This window comes from Dendropsophus ebraccatus, chromosome 2 (genome assembly GCF_027789765.1).
Source record: "Dendropsophus ebraccatus isolate aDenEbr1 chromosome 2, aDenEbr1.pat, whole genome shotgun sequence".
Classification (NCBI taxonomy): domain Eukaryota; kingdom Metazoa; phylum Chordata; class Amphibia; order Anura; family Hylidae; genus Dendropsophus; species Dendropsophus ebraccatus.
Genome location: NC_091455.1, coordinates 121,721,486 through 121,735,452, shown reverse-complemented (window position 1 = coordinate 121,735,452; position 13,967 = coordinate 121,721,486).

Here is a 13,967-nt window from a genome sequence, read left to right as displayed (position 1 = left end):
TTAACCCATCAGTTTTTGCTGATATTAAATATTTCACTATTTCATAAGTGCAAACAAGCACAGAAAAATATGTGTTGTCATGGTATGGAGGCAATACTTTTATCCCATTTTGACTATAATAAACAAACTATTTTGCACTTTTTAACCCCCACAAGCCTCACTCAGACACAATTTATGCATGGTGTCTTTTTGAGCTGAAGAAATGTCACAAAAATGCCACAAAACTGCCAGCTGTTTTTATGCTTTTTGGCAATTTTTTTCTGACGTTTTCTCATTTAGTGAAAATTAGCGGTTTTGTTCTTGGCAATTTATCTCCTGTTTTTTTCAAGAACAAGCAAAGTGATTATTGCATCATGTGATTCCAGGATTTCTATTAAGCAATTAGTGAAAAGTGGCAGAAAAAATGCAATATGGATATAGACATAATGGGAGAGATTTATCAAACATGATGTAAAGTGAAACTGGCTCAGTTGCCCCTAGCAACCAATCAGATTCCACCTTTTATTTTCCTAAGAGTCTGTGAGGAATGAAAAGTGGAATCTGATTGGTTCACTTTACACTATTGCCAAGGCTATGTTCACACAACGTCAAAAATATAAGGCAGCCGTTTTTCCCACGGGCGTCAAAATAATGAACATGATCATTATTTTCGGACGTCTTTTGCAAACAGCGGACGTTTTTTATTTGTAGTTCACACACAGTTTTCCTTTTGTCACCGTTCTGTCTCTGTTTTTACTATTAAATTCAATGGAATTTTTAATTAAGCCACATCCAAAGTCCAATTAGTAACCCCAAACTAGAATAATGTACAAACACCCGTCAGTGCACTAAGGGTAGGCCAGGCTGCTAAATGACGTCTGTTATTTTAGACTCAAAATGACAGACGTAATTTTAAACTGAGATGAAAAAACGTTGTGTGAACATAGCCTTACACACATCTCCCCCAATGTTTTTTTCTGGCATTTTTATTCCTCTTTAGATGCCAGTAGGGAAAAAAGCCAACATTTCTGTGATAAAACCAAACACATAGTCTGCTGCAATTTAACAAAATGCCAAAATGTGGGTATTGTGTTTCATATATTCCCATTGACTCTGAGCTAATATATAGCCACAGCGTTTTTGCAACATAAAGCTCCACACAAAATTTTGGCATTTTTATTAATTTTTTTCCCCACCCTCAAAAAGACATTTATTACAAGGCTATGTTCCCACTACAAACGGAGAAGTGCTAACGTCTGTTGTTGTAAAACAACATCTGAAAATAATGTTCGACAATGGTCATTGTTGGCGATCTTTAGTACGTTGTTGGAACATAGCTTTAGGGTGAAAACACATGATTAATAGAGATGAGTGAATTTACAGCAATAATGTAGCAAAGCGATTTGTTATCTCTATAATCCGCTAATCAGCCTGCTGCCTTTTAACTCACTGCCACTCCTTCACGGGTTTGGGGAAAAGCTAACGGCCGTCCGTCTTTCCCCCAATAAGTTCCCAAAACGGTGCACATCTTTCCATATAATTTTTCTCTGTTGGTTCCACTCTTGATTTTGGCTATAAATACTGACCAAAATACTGACAGAAATACTGACCAAAATACTATGTATAAATACAGCGTTAGGCTATGGTCCCACACAGTATTTTTGCTCAATATTTCGGTCAGTATTTTGTAAACAAAACCAGTAGTGGTATGAAAATACAGAAAGGCTATGTTTACACACTGTTGAAATTTAGTAGATGGCCATAATTTAATGGCAAATAATTGCTGTATTTAAAAACATCCGTTGTTTTGAAATAACTGCCATTATTTGCCATTAAATGGTGGCCAACCACAAAATTTCACAAAGTACAGTATGTGAACATAGCCTTTCTGTGTTTTCATACCACTACTGGTTTTGGTTGCAAATTACTGACCAAATACTGAGCAAAAATACTGTGTGGGAACATAGCATTAAAGTGCCAATGAAAACTCCAGTCATGGCTATTTTTTAGTTCATTATCTCATACAGTATATACAGTAGATTGTGCTTCTTTATGTAGACATGCAGAATTTGTAATATAGATCTGGAGTTGCAGCTGTATAAAGGAAGCACTTAACTTTTTTTGCCTTTATTTATTTTTGGTGTTTTTTTTTTAAGTGTTTTTGTTTTTGTTTTCTTTTTGTTGTATTCATATCTGTGAACACTGCTTACTACAATGCAAGAGAACATCAGAAAACATGAGTAAAAAAATGCACAGCTTGTAGTGCATGTACTATTTTCCTATAGACTTTCAAATAACTTCTCACTACAGTTACATGAAAATGAGTTTGTGTCAAAAGCAGCCAGACAGTACTTGAAAGTATGTTTTTTTTTCTTTGCATTTTTTTTTTAAGGTCAGCTGCATTTTTCTTTTATTTCAAAACATGGCATGCTCTAGGTATTTTCTGTGTTTTTACCATAATCTTTTTTGTAGGACTTGAAAAACACTATAAAAACAGCATGTTACAAATATAATTAAACAAAAAATACCCACCAAACAGCGGATATAATATACTTTGGAAAATACTTGATATTGAGGAAGATTTTACAAGGGAAAAAATGTTTGTGTGAAGGAGGCTTAATTCATTTGCATTAGAGCTTTCTTGTTGACCATTAGGTAATTAAAGGTTTTATTTTGCCTTGTCGGCCCCACACAATACATTGTCCTTTGTCACAGCACAAGCAGGGCTGCCCACAGTTCAAGCACAATGAAGCAATCCATTTATTTTGCTGGTGAATTGCAGCACAGGGAGAGGTGGTCAGTGTTGAAGTTTATCACTGTCTTGTCCCTTTGGCAGAGTCAGAGTATTCACACACCCTCTGCCCCAGTACACAAATGTCAGTCTTTTTGCAGGCTGCTGTTTCTCTTTTGAAGATGCCGATGGTGTCTCTGATCCACTAATCCATTTATCCAGTTTCATGAGTGCATTGGCTGAGTACAAGCACAATAGCGAAACCCAGCTGGAAACAACAAGTCAGTGAGTGCTGCCTGCACACCCACAAATGCCTGACACCACTTTAAGCTGTATTTCTGCTGCTTGTTTCATAAACAATGGCGTGAATGGCATCCGCATACTTTCTAGACATTTTAACAGAAGTTTCAGCTTGCTTTATAACCTGCTGCAAAGTGCTATTATTTTGACGATGATAATACACGACATAAAGGAGGTTTGTAGGAAATAAAAAGGCACCTTTTGCAATTGAACAGCACATGAGGATAAGGGAGAATGAGGATTTTAAGTAGTGAACAAATTGGGGTTTATGCGATCGGGATGTCTAAAGGAACTGCTTTAGCACTAGGCCCGGTTTAGATTCTTAAAGTACATTTCTAAAATGCCCCCCCCCCCAAAATGGCTGCCATATTTTAAGTCCAGTCTCCCAGCTTGTGTGAAAAAGTAATTATAAGGTGATGTGGGGAATGCTAAAAAGATCTAACAATGCCGTGATTAACATTTTTATGAATAAAATTAATCACGCATTAACTCGGGAGCTCAATACATCTGAATACCAAATGTTACATAGCCAAAACCCCCCGCCCTCTCCTGTTCTTACACCCAAGAATTCTGGAGGCAGAATTGACCCACATCAAACACATTGCTACTTGGAATTTCACACTATTTAAGGGGGATAATGTAATCTCATGCAGAATAAGAAATCATGCCACTAAGATTATGGCAGTGTTTATATTAACACCTTCAAAGCCAAACCAAACGTTCTAAGGGTACACATAGAGTGCGTTTATTGCGATTCACGGTACTCAAGCCTTTCAAGTGTAAAAACGTTGATGAGAAAGAGATGATGGAATTTCAATTAATGTTTATAAATACACAGGAGAAAACACTTGCTCTGTTTAGAAACACTTTATTGCTAAATGATACTCATTGGCTTTTTCTTTCTTTCTTTTTTTTTTTTTACAGCACCCACTGAGTAAAGCTTATTAGGCTTTAAGATGGGAGCTTACCCATTATTAAAATTTCCACTGTGTCAGATAATAAAATGTGATTTCTCCTCTTCTGTTTTTTTTTCTAATCTCCTGCCACTGTGGTTTTGGGATTATTCCAGCAGGCTGTACAAAGGAAAGCGAAGTCATCTGAAGTGTCACTCTACAGCTGTGGCAAAGTAACAGAATTTCCATTTTGTTGATGCTCCCAGCACATGTGGGGAGCAGAAGGTGATATCAAAGAAGCCGTTCTTTTTCAGTTCTGCACATTATTTTTCACTGCTGTGGTGAATCTCTCTGAGCTCTGTGAACCAATAAAACAACGGTCCCTGTTTGAGTTGATATATTAATATTTACTGAGGATTTGCAAGGTCGGGGCTAAATGTCAGCAGATTGCTGGGGCAGTACTGTGGGGAATAATTAAATAACTCTCACAGCATATCAGCCGCCTAACATCTGTATTAGTCTGCTTTTCTTTTTTTAAACACTAGCTTGAAATATTACTGTTTTTCTCAATTCTGAGTAATGATTTAAAAGAACTTTATTACTTAAGGACTATTCTGGGAGAAATTGCATTTGACAGCGGTGAGTTTGCTGGCAGATGTTAGTTGTGGAGGTTATGTTGTGTGAATTATCACCAAGCTGTTACTATCCTCACCTGCTCTTCCATCAATTCATCTCTACCAGACTGCGAAACATAATAATATGCTGTAACTGTATGATGTCCATATGATTTGGAACACTCGCAAAAGAGGCTTTTGGGCCTTTGAAATAGAATAACACATTAGTGTTTTGTTATATGTCTGTCTTTTTCTTGCATCTATCAAGAGTTCCTTCCCTCTGTTAATATTTGGCCAAGTCACACAGAAGCTTTCCTTTTTTTGTTAGTTTAAAGATGACCTGCCTTATCCCCCTGGTGTAAAAATACCACATGGAAATGAATTACGTACTTCTGTGTACATGCAGCACAGATGTGTTCAGTTTTTGGAACTGATGTGCGAGTTTCAACACAATTCTGCACTGAAATGAAATAAATGAAAAACAGGGTCTCCTCCCTTGATGAAAATGATATTATACTGGCAGCTTTGAAGACGCTGAACGTGCAATGTTATACAATCATTGTCATATACTGCACAATAGGATGTTTAACACTTGACCATGTCTTACTTTACACATTGGCATTTCTATTTATGTTGTATTAACTAGTCTTTCATTTCTATATGTAAGCATATGTACATTTAGTTAGAATATTGCTGCAGTAAACAAAACAGATATATGACTATGGATCTTAAAAAACTACAGGATTGAAAGATTATTGAAAAAAAAAATGACATAATAAATACTTTCATAAATTTCATGCTTCAAGATATTTTAGAGTTTTTTTTAAATAATTTTGCAGCAATCTGAGTTGTTTTTAATACAGAAATCTACAAGATCAGAGAAGTAAATGATAACTTATAAGTTTATAAGCTCACTGCATACTGTTACACTAGACTCAGTAAGAAAACCACTACAGTAAGCCCATACATAGAATCCCTGTTCAGTACAGTGAGCAGTGAGTTGGGTGCAGTCTGCCCAGCCCAGTAAATGTATTGAGCTGAAGCAATGCCACACCCCCAGTATACAGCAATGCCACACCCCCAGTGTCCTTCATAGGCATATACAAGTTTAGTGGTGGATACTGGGGGTAGGCATGGTCAGCCCTCCATGCTCAGCCATCTTATGGACAGACTCACCACAGAGCAGGGAGCTGTATATAATGATCATGTCATTATTAATGGGCGTCATCATAAAAAACGGTCATATTTCCTCTAAAAAATACGTTGTGGGAAAACAGTCTTTGGCTATGTTCACGTGACATTTTTTTCTCAAAGGACATCCGTCATTTCGCATTTTGGTCACTTGTCCTTTCATTGATGGCTGTTGATACATTATTCTAGTTAACCCTTTAAGGACATGGCCCATTTTCGTTTTTACGTTTTCGGTTTTTCCTCCTTGTGTTTAAAAGGTCATAGCACTTGCATTTTTCCACCTAGAAACCCACATGACCCCTTATTTCTTGCGTCACTAATTGTACTTTGCAATTACAGGCTGAATTTTTGCATAAAGTACACTGCGAAACCAGAAAAAAATTCAAAGTGTGGTGAAATTGAAAAAAAAAAAAGCATTTCTTTTATTTGGGGGAAATGTGTTTTTACGCCATTCGCCCTGGGGTAAAACTGACTTGTTATGCATGTTCCTCAAGTTGTTACGATTAAAACGATATGTAACATGTATAACTTATATTGTATCTGATGGCCTGTAAAAAATTCAAACCGTTGTTAACAAATATACATTCCTTAAAATTGCTCCACTCCCAGGCTTATAGCGCTTTTATCCTTTGGTCTATGGGGCTGTGCGAGGTGTCATTTTTTGCGCCATGATGTGTTCTTTCTATCGGTACCTTGATTGCGCATATACGACTTTTTGATCGCTTTTTATTACATTTTTTCTGGATTTGATGCGACCAAAAATGCGCAATTTTGCACTTTGGGATTTTTTTGCGCTGACGCCGTTTACCGTACGAGATCAGGAATGTGATTAATTAATAGTTCGGGCGATTACGCACGCGGCGATACCAAACATGTTTATTTATTTATTTATTTGTTTACTTTTATTTAAAACCTGGGAAAAGGGGGGTGATACAGACTTTTATTAGGGGAGGGGGATTTTTACTATTAACAACACGTTTTTTGTTTTTTTTACACATATACTAGAAGCCCCCCTGGGGGACTTCTAGTATATACACTTTGATCTCTCATAGAGATCTCTGCAGCATAGATATGCTGCAGAGATCCATGAGATCGGCACTCGTTTGCTTTCGGCTGCTGCAGCCGGAAACAAACGAGTGCCGAGCCGAGGACGGCGCCATCTTGGACGCGTCCCCGGCCGGCATCAGACAGCGATCTCCCCCACTAGACACCAGGGAAACGTTGCCTCCGGTAATCGGAGGCAGCTGTCAACTTTGACAGCTGCCTCCGATTAGCTAATTAGCGGGCACGGCGATCGGACCGTGCCCGCTAATAGCGGCGGTCCCGGGCTACACGCGGCACCCGGGATCGCGGCACTTCAAAGCGGGGCCGCCGCGCGGCCCCGCTTTGAAGTGCTAATGAGGACATAGGACGTACCGGTACGTCCTATGTCCTTAAGAGGTTAAGGCCCTTTTGGGTGTGGTTCTTTTTTGAAGGTCCATTGAATTTAGTAGAAAAAAAAAAGTGTGTGAACAACTACAAATAACATCTGTGGTTTGTAAAATAACGACAGTGAATACTTGTCATGACCATTAATTTGATGCCCATGCAAACAGTGCGTGCAATTCAATACACTATTTGTATTTGGCGTCCTTCCAACTTCAGTAAAAATTCAGTAGTAACTGACGTTTTTTTAATACACAGTATGAACATTGCCTCATACTGTTAGGTCACCTATATAGGTATATAAGTACTTTTTAGCTGTTTTCAAGGGAAAGATAATCTAAAGGGTCACAGCAACATATGTGGCTATGGGTAAAGGGATGGTACCTGGTAATATGTGACAGTTTGTTTAAAAAGTTAAAAACCCACTAATGGTTTAGTTATGCTTTTAAAAATAAAAGACAGGGTACAAATTATCCCTTTTTTTATTTATATACACAATTTGGTATCAGAAACAGCAATGGCTATTTCCAAGCCATCAAAAAATTAACTCCATTGCGGGAAAACACAACATGATTGGCATTGTAGAAACTGAAGAAAAATGGCATACTTGAATTTGTTATTAAACAGACTGACCCTGATTCATGAGACTGCTGGAAACCAAAACTCCCAAAACTCCCAGCTTAGCTTTCTTATCTTAAAGGGAATCTGTCTCTAGGCTTATGCTGCCTTAAATGAGGGCAGTATAAACTAGTGCCTATACACAGAATGGATAGATAACTGCCTACAGCAGCTGGTGGGAGGAGTTTTCTGCTTCATTTAAATATTGAGGACTACTGGGCTCACGCACATAATGGAGAAGAATACTTATTACCTAGGTTATTGAGAAGGATATCTTTGCATCACCTGCACAGAACAATGTAAGTGATACATCAGTCTCTTCAGCTTCTATGTCACTAGTTTGTATTACCCTGAGACAGCATAAACTTACTGACAGAGTCTCTTTAATGAGCCTAAATCTAGGCCTCTTGGGTAATAGGTGCACCCTTATAAAACAAAAAGAAAAAAATGAAAAACTTTAATTTTCTCCTAAACAGAATGTGTGCAAAAGTTACAGAACCGTTTTATAAAGTCCATTAAGAAGAGAGCCAAGTGTTTCATACAGTATTTCCCTATTGACTCCAAGCTAACACCTGTATAAGTACGACAGTCTTAAATAAATCCCTGCCCCCTTACCCCGGCCAGATTTACTAAGGCGCACACCTCTGGGAGCAGGCATTGCACAAAAATGTACACCTGATCAGAAGCAAGTGTAGATTTTTGTCTGGTGTATTCCTGTTCTTTTTCTGGTTTATGTTGGGATCAGAATCCGTGCTGCAAAACATACTTGTCAAAACAAAGATCCACAGGGATCATACGAAGTGCAGGACAATCATAGAAAAATATAATTAAATTCTTTATTCAAATGATTACATTTAAAATACACAACAATAGATAATAAATGAGAAAATGAAAATAAAAAAACAGGGAAAATGAAACTGAACCAAATACATAGATTAGTGAGGGGACATAAAAGTATATTTTATGGAATCATATATTGCACTTGCATGACAATTGATGAAGACTATAATAACCGTGGCAATGCAGGCAACCTCCACTGAAAAATAAATATTGTACATATGGGTAGATAGCAACAAAAAATGGATTTGTAAACAGACAAAGTCCTATTTAAAACTACAGTTGCTCAATAAGGAAAATACACTGGTGAAGTCACCAAAGACTAAAGTAGTGTAAAATCTAGGAGGAAACATGCATTGCAACAGGTCCCACTCACCCACTCACCCTACGCACGTTTCGCGTGGCTCGCTTTGTCCACCAGTGTATTTTCCTTATTGAGCAACTGTAGTTTTAAATAGGACTTTGTCTGTTTACAAATCCATTTTTTGTTGCTATCTACCCATATGTACAATATTTATTTTTCAGTGGAGGTTGCCTGCATTGCCACGGTTATTATAATCTTCATCAATTGTCATGCAAGTGCAATATATGATTCCATAAAATCAGGGGCGGTCTTGGCATTTCTGGGGCCCCAAGCGAAGTTATGTCTGGGCCCCCCCCCCCTCGACACGCGTTCCAAAACAATAGACCGCTGTGTGTTGCCCCCAGTAGTATATACCCCTTGTGCGCTACCGCCAGTAATATATACTCCTTGTGTGCTGCCCCCAATAGTATATACCCCTTGTGTCCTGCCCCCAGTAGTATATACCCCTTGTTTGCTTCCCCCAGTAGAATATAGACCCCTGTGTGTTCCCCTAGTTATATATAGCCCCCCCCCCGTGTGCTCCCCCAGAAGTATATAGACCTCCTGTGTGCTGCCCCAGTTGTATATAGACCCCCTGTGTGCTGCCTCTAGTTGTATATACCCCCTGTGTGATCCCCCAGTAGTATAAGGGCCCCCTGTGTGCTCCCTCAGGGGTATTTAGCCCCCCTATGTGCTTCCCCACTTGGATATAGACCTCCTGTGTGCTCCCCCACTTGGATATAGACCCCTGTGTGCTCCTGCAGTAGTATATTAACCCGCTGTGTGGTTCCCCAGTAGTATATAGACCCACTGTGTGCCCCACCAGTATTATATAGACCCGTTGTGTGCTGCCCCAGTAGTATACAGACCCCTGTGTGCTCCCCAGTTATATATAGACCACCTGTGTGCCTCACAAGTAGTATATAGACCCCCTGTATGTTCCCCCAGTAGTATATAGACCCCCTGTGTGGCCCACCAGTAGTATATAGACCCCTGTGTGCTCCCCCAGTAGTATATAGCCCCCCTGTGTGCTTCCCCACTTGGATATAGACCTCCTGTGTGCTCTCCAAGTTGTATATAGACCCCATTTTGCTGCCCCAAGTAGTATATAGACCCCCTGTGTGCTGCCCCCAGTAGTATACAGACCCCTCTGTGAAGCCCCAGTAGTCTATAGCCCCTGTGTGCTCCCCCTGTTAAATAGCCCCCCTGTGTGCTCCCCCCATTTATATAAACCCCCGATGTGCGCTCCCCCAGTTAAACAGACCCCTGTGTGCTCCCCCTCCCTTATAGGTATATAACACAAAAAAACAAACACTTATACTCACCTGGGTCCGGGGTCTCCTCTTCTCTTCACTCTTGTGGCCGCAGGAAGAGTTTTCCCTGCGATCACAAGAGGCCGCACTCCCCTTGTCCCGGCGCCGATGCTCCAGTGATGTCACTGGAGCGCCGGCACCACAAGGACAAAGCTGCCACTTGTGACCACAGGGAAAACCCTTCCTGCGGCCACAAGAGTGACTGACAGGAAGGGGGCCAATGTCTCCCGCCCTGTCAGTGCTGCTGCATGTAACTATGAGCGCTCATTACGAGTGCTCATAGTTACAGTTCAGATGGCAGCAGCGAGCGGGGCAGCGGCCCTTTCCAGCCGTCTTGAGCACAAGAGCGGGGCCCCCCTGGATGTTGGGGGCCCCAAGCGATCGCTTGGGGTGCTTGGTGCCAAAGACCGCCACTGCATAAAATATACTTTTATGTCCCCTCACTAATCTATGTATTTGGTTCAGTTTCATTTTCCCTGTTTTTTTATTTTCATTTTCTCATTTATTATCTATTGTTGTGTATTTTAAATGTAATCATTTGAATAAAGAATTTAATTATATTTTTCTATGATTGTCCTGCACTTCGTATGATCCCTGTGGATCTTTGTTTTGATTTATATTCTTCTGTGCGTTCTGGACTATATTAATTGGGCATTTATGTTTAGGAAAACATACTTGTGAAAAAAGCCATTATACGGCACAGACCCCTATTCTCAGTGAATGGGTTTGTGCTAATTTGGTGAGCCTCCGTGGTGCTATGGCAGAAGTACTGACAGTCTCTTGCTAGATGGTGGAGTGTGACGCCATTTCGGTGGTGGTTGGCCGAGATACAGCAGGGCCCTATGATGTTAGGCACACAGGTATGGTGGCACACCTGCTTTTAGTTTAAAGGGACGGTTGTACCTTGTTCCCCTGCGGACAGTATCCTGACGGTTTGCTATGGGGTCCCTTGGGTTGTTATCACAGTGGGCCGGAGTGGTGTAGTGATCCTCCTGAACTTTTGGTACTGCCGCCTAAAGAAAGGGGATATGTCCCAAGGAGTGCGTATATATTGTGTTGGTGCGGGGCAAAGAGACTCTTTACCATAAATAATCTCTTTGTTTACTCTGAAAGTTCTTGTGTGCAGCAGAACATACAGCTGTGCATTGACAGGAGGCGATACACTTGATAATGCACTTGAGAACACACTTGACAATACACTTGATAGTATAGGATCCAGATCTAGCGAAAAATACAGTCGTGCTGACTGGGTTGCGTGTTGAGAGATATGTAGAAGAATCAGAGGAGCAGAGTGGAGGATGTCATGAGAGTCCCAACCCAAGTAGTAATGTGCTCTGCCGGGATGTTGAAGGTAGAAGAATACTGAAGAAGAAAGAGAGAATACTTGTGCCAGTGTTTTGACCTTTGGGTTTTCGCACCACCTTATGCCCTACCAGTGTTGGGGGACCTGTCATAGTAAGTGACACAAGCCCCAGGCCCTGTTACCTGGGATGAGCAGAATGCTGAGGTTTCCCTGCTGACAACCACGCTGCGAGATAGAGTTCATAGGCTTATAGGAACTTTGCTCTATCTAGATCAGTTCCTAGCTTTTTGCTCTTTTGTGGATACTGTCCTGCACTGTGACTCTCCTAGTCCACAGTGTGGATTGAGATTATCTCTGACGTGTCCTCTCCTGTGAGGGGTTTAACACTGCATAGTGCTTAGTAAAGTTGCTTGAGGAGAAACTGTTAGGTAGTCTTGTCTTGCTTCCTCATCATACAGGAACCTGAATAAGACTACATATGAAAGCTGGGGGACCTGGCAGAGGGCCAGGGCCCAAAGGGGACCATTGTAAGGAGCGTTATAGCTTGCGTCCTTCCGCTACATAGTCTAGTGAAAAAAGACCTCTATACTTCCTCTACCCATGTGACTTCCTATCTCCAGCATATCTAAAATGTGCTGTGAGTGGGTGAAGGTTCACAGATCCACCTGACACATAAATAAATTTTAACCCTTTACATACTTCAGCCGTGCAGCTACTGAGTACACATGCGTACAAGCTTTTGCAAAGGGTGTAACCAATAGCAACACCCGTGGTGGGACACCACACTAATGCAGGTGACCATGAGTGCATGTCCATACTGCTGTGGCTGTGGGTCCACTGCTGCAGACTGAACTGGGGTCTTGTGAATGTGACCAACACAGGTGTCTGTTGGGCCAGCCTCCCAGTGTAGAGGATTCCAACTCAGGATCACCAGCATACAGTATCCTTCTGGCTGTCATATTGGTCATAACCTCCAATGAGTAAACCCAGCTTTTTATATAGACCCCTCCTCCTCACTGTGATCTCTGTCTACTTTCTGATCTTAGCTGCTGTTGGAAAAGAGCTGGATGGGAAGGTAAGGACATGAGCACAGAGTCAGGCTGTAAGCAGAAGACCTGGAACTGCACAACATGGGCCCCACTGGAGCTCTCCTACATATAGAGTAAGTGTACTGGGCTCTGTGTGTGCCCAAGTGCATGATTGTAAATGTAAATGTGGCAGACAGGCCCACTTGCCCAGTGCAGCACCACACCCCCTGGGACATGGTGTAGACCCTTTCGGCACTACTTGTTATCTGGATCTACAATACTGCTGTAAATTTTATCCTCACAAACATGTACATATGCGTTATATGCGGCAGGTGCCATTGTTTCCTTCAGCTGTCACTAGTGTTTTTGAGTACTCTGCTTTTCCTGGATCCTGATTGTTTGCCTTTGCCTGTTGTTTGGATTTAACTTTACTCTACTGATTTGACCTTGGCTTGTTGTGTGTATTTGTCTGTGATTCTGTTCTCATTCTGACACTGCTACCTGGTTCTGACCCCTGGCTTATACTTTGACAATTGTTTTTTTTTTTCAATTTTGTCCCCGTAGGGCCAATATGATTCTGACAAGGTGTGTCTGACTCCCCTTATAGTGTAACCTTAATGGGCCTCAGTCAGTGAAGGACTGTCATCCAGTTGGGGGCTGTCAGTTAGGGTGGATTGTCCAAGTAGGTGAGGACAGTGGATGTGGTGAGAGCAGAGCTGCACTAGACTGTTATCTGACAGGCGCCTCCAGAGCTCCAACTGGCACCCCAGCAATGCGATTGCAACATCCTGATAGGTTGCCATGGTAGCCTGTGGCCTTCTGAATGCCTCTATGTCTGCCATGGTAGATCTTACTTGAAGTAAGACCTAGTAGATTATCAATTTAAAGAAAAACAGTCATCAGGATCATGTATATATAACAGCCCATAACACACTATGCTTCATAGTAATATAAGTCCTACCATGTATTTTACTGTGCAGAATGATTTTCAAATACCCATAAAATAACTTAAATCTAAGTTGGCAATGAGGCAGATGCAGGGGCGAACTTGTAATGCAGTTTGACTTGTAATTACACAAAGCGAGCAAGGGAGGCTATAGCAGATGTAAAATATTGGCCTTGGTGATACTGGGTTTTATTTAGCATCAGTATATGGCAGCATATTACTGAATACAGAATTAGTTGCACTGTGCACTGTGAGAAAGAGAAGTGCTCTACTGTGATCTTCACCTGGCTGTAACTAATGATTAGACAGGGTCTCAACATTAACACCACAATTTTTGGGGGATTATTGCTTTTGGGGAATGGGGTGGTGGCAGACGCTTTGGCTGATAGCAGAACTATCTGGGCCCCATACAGACAAATATTTATGGTCCTTTCGCTTCCTTCTAT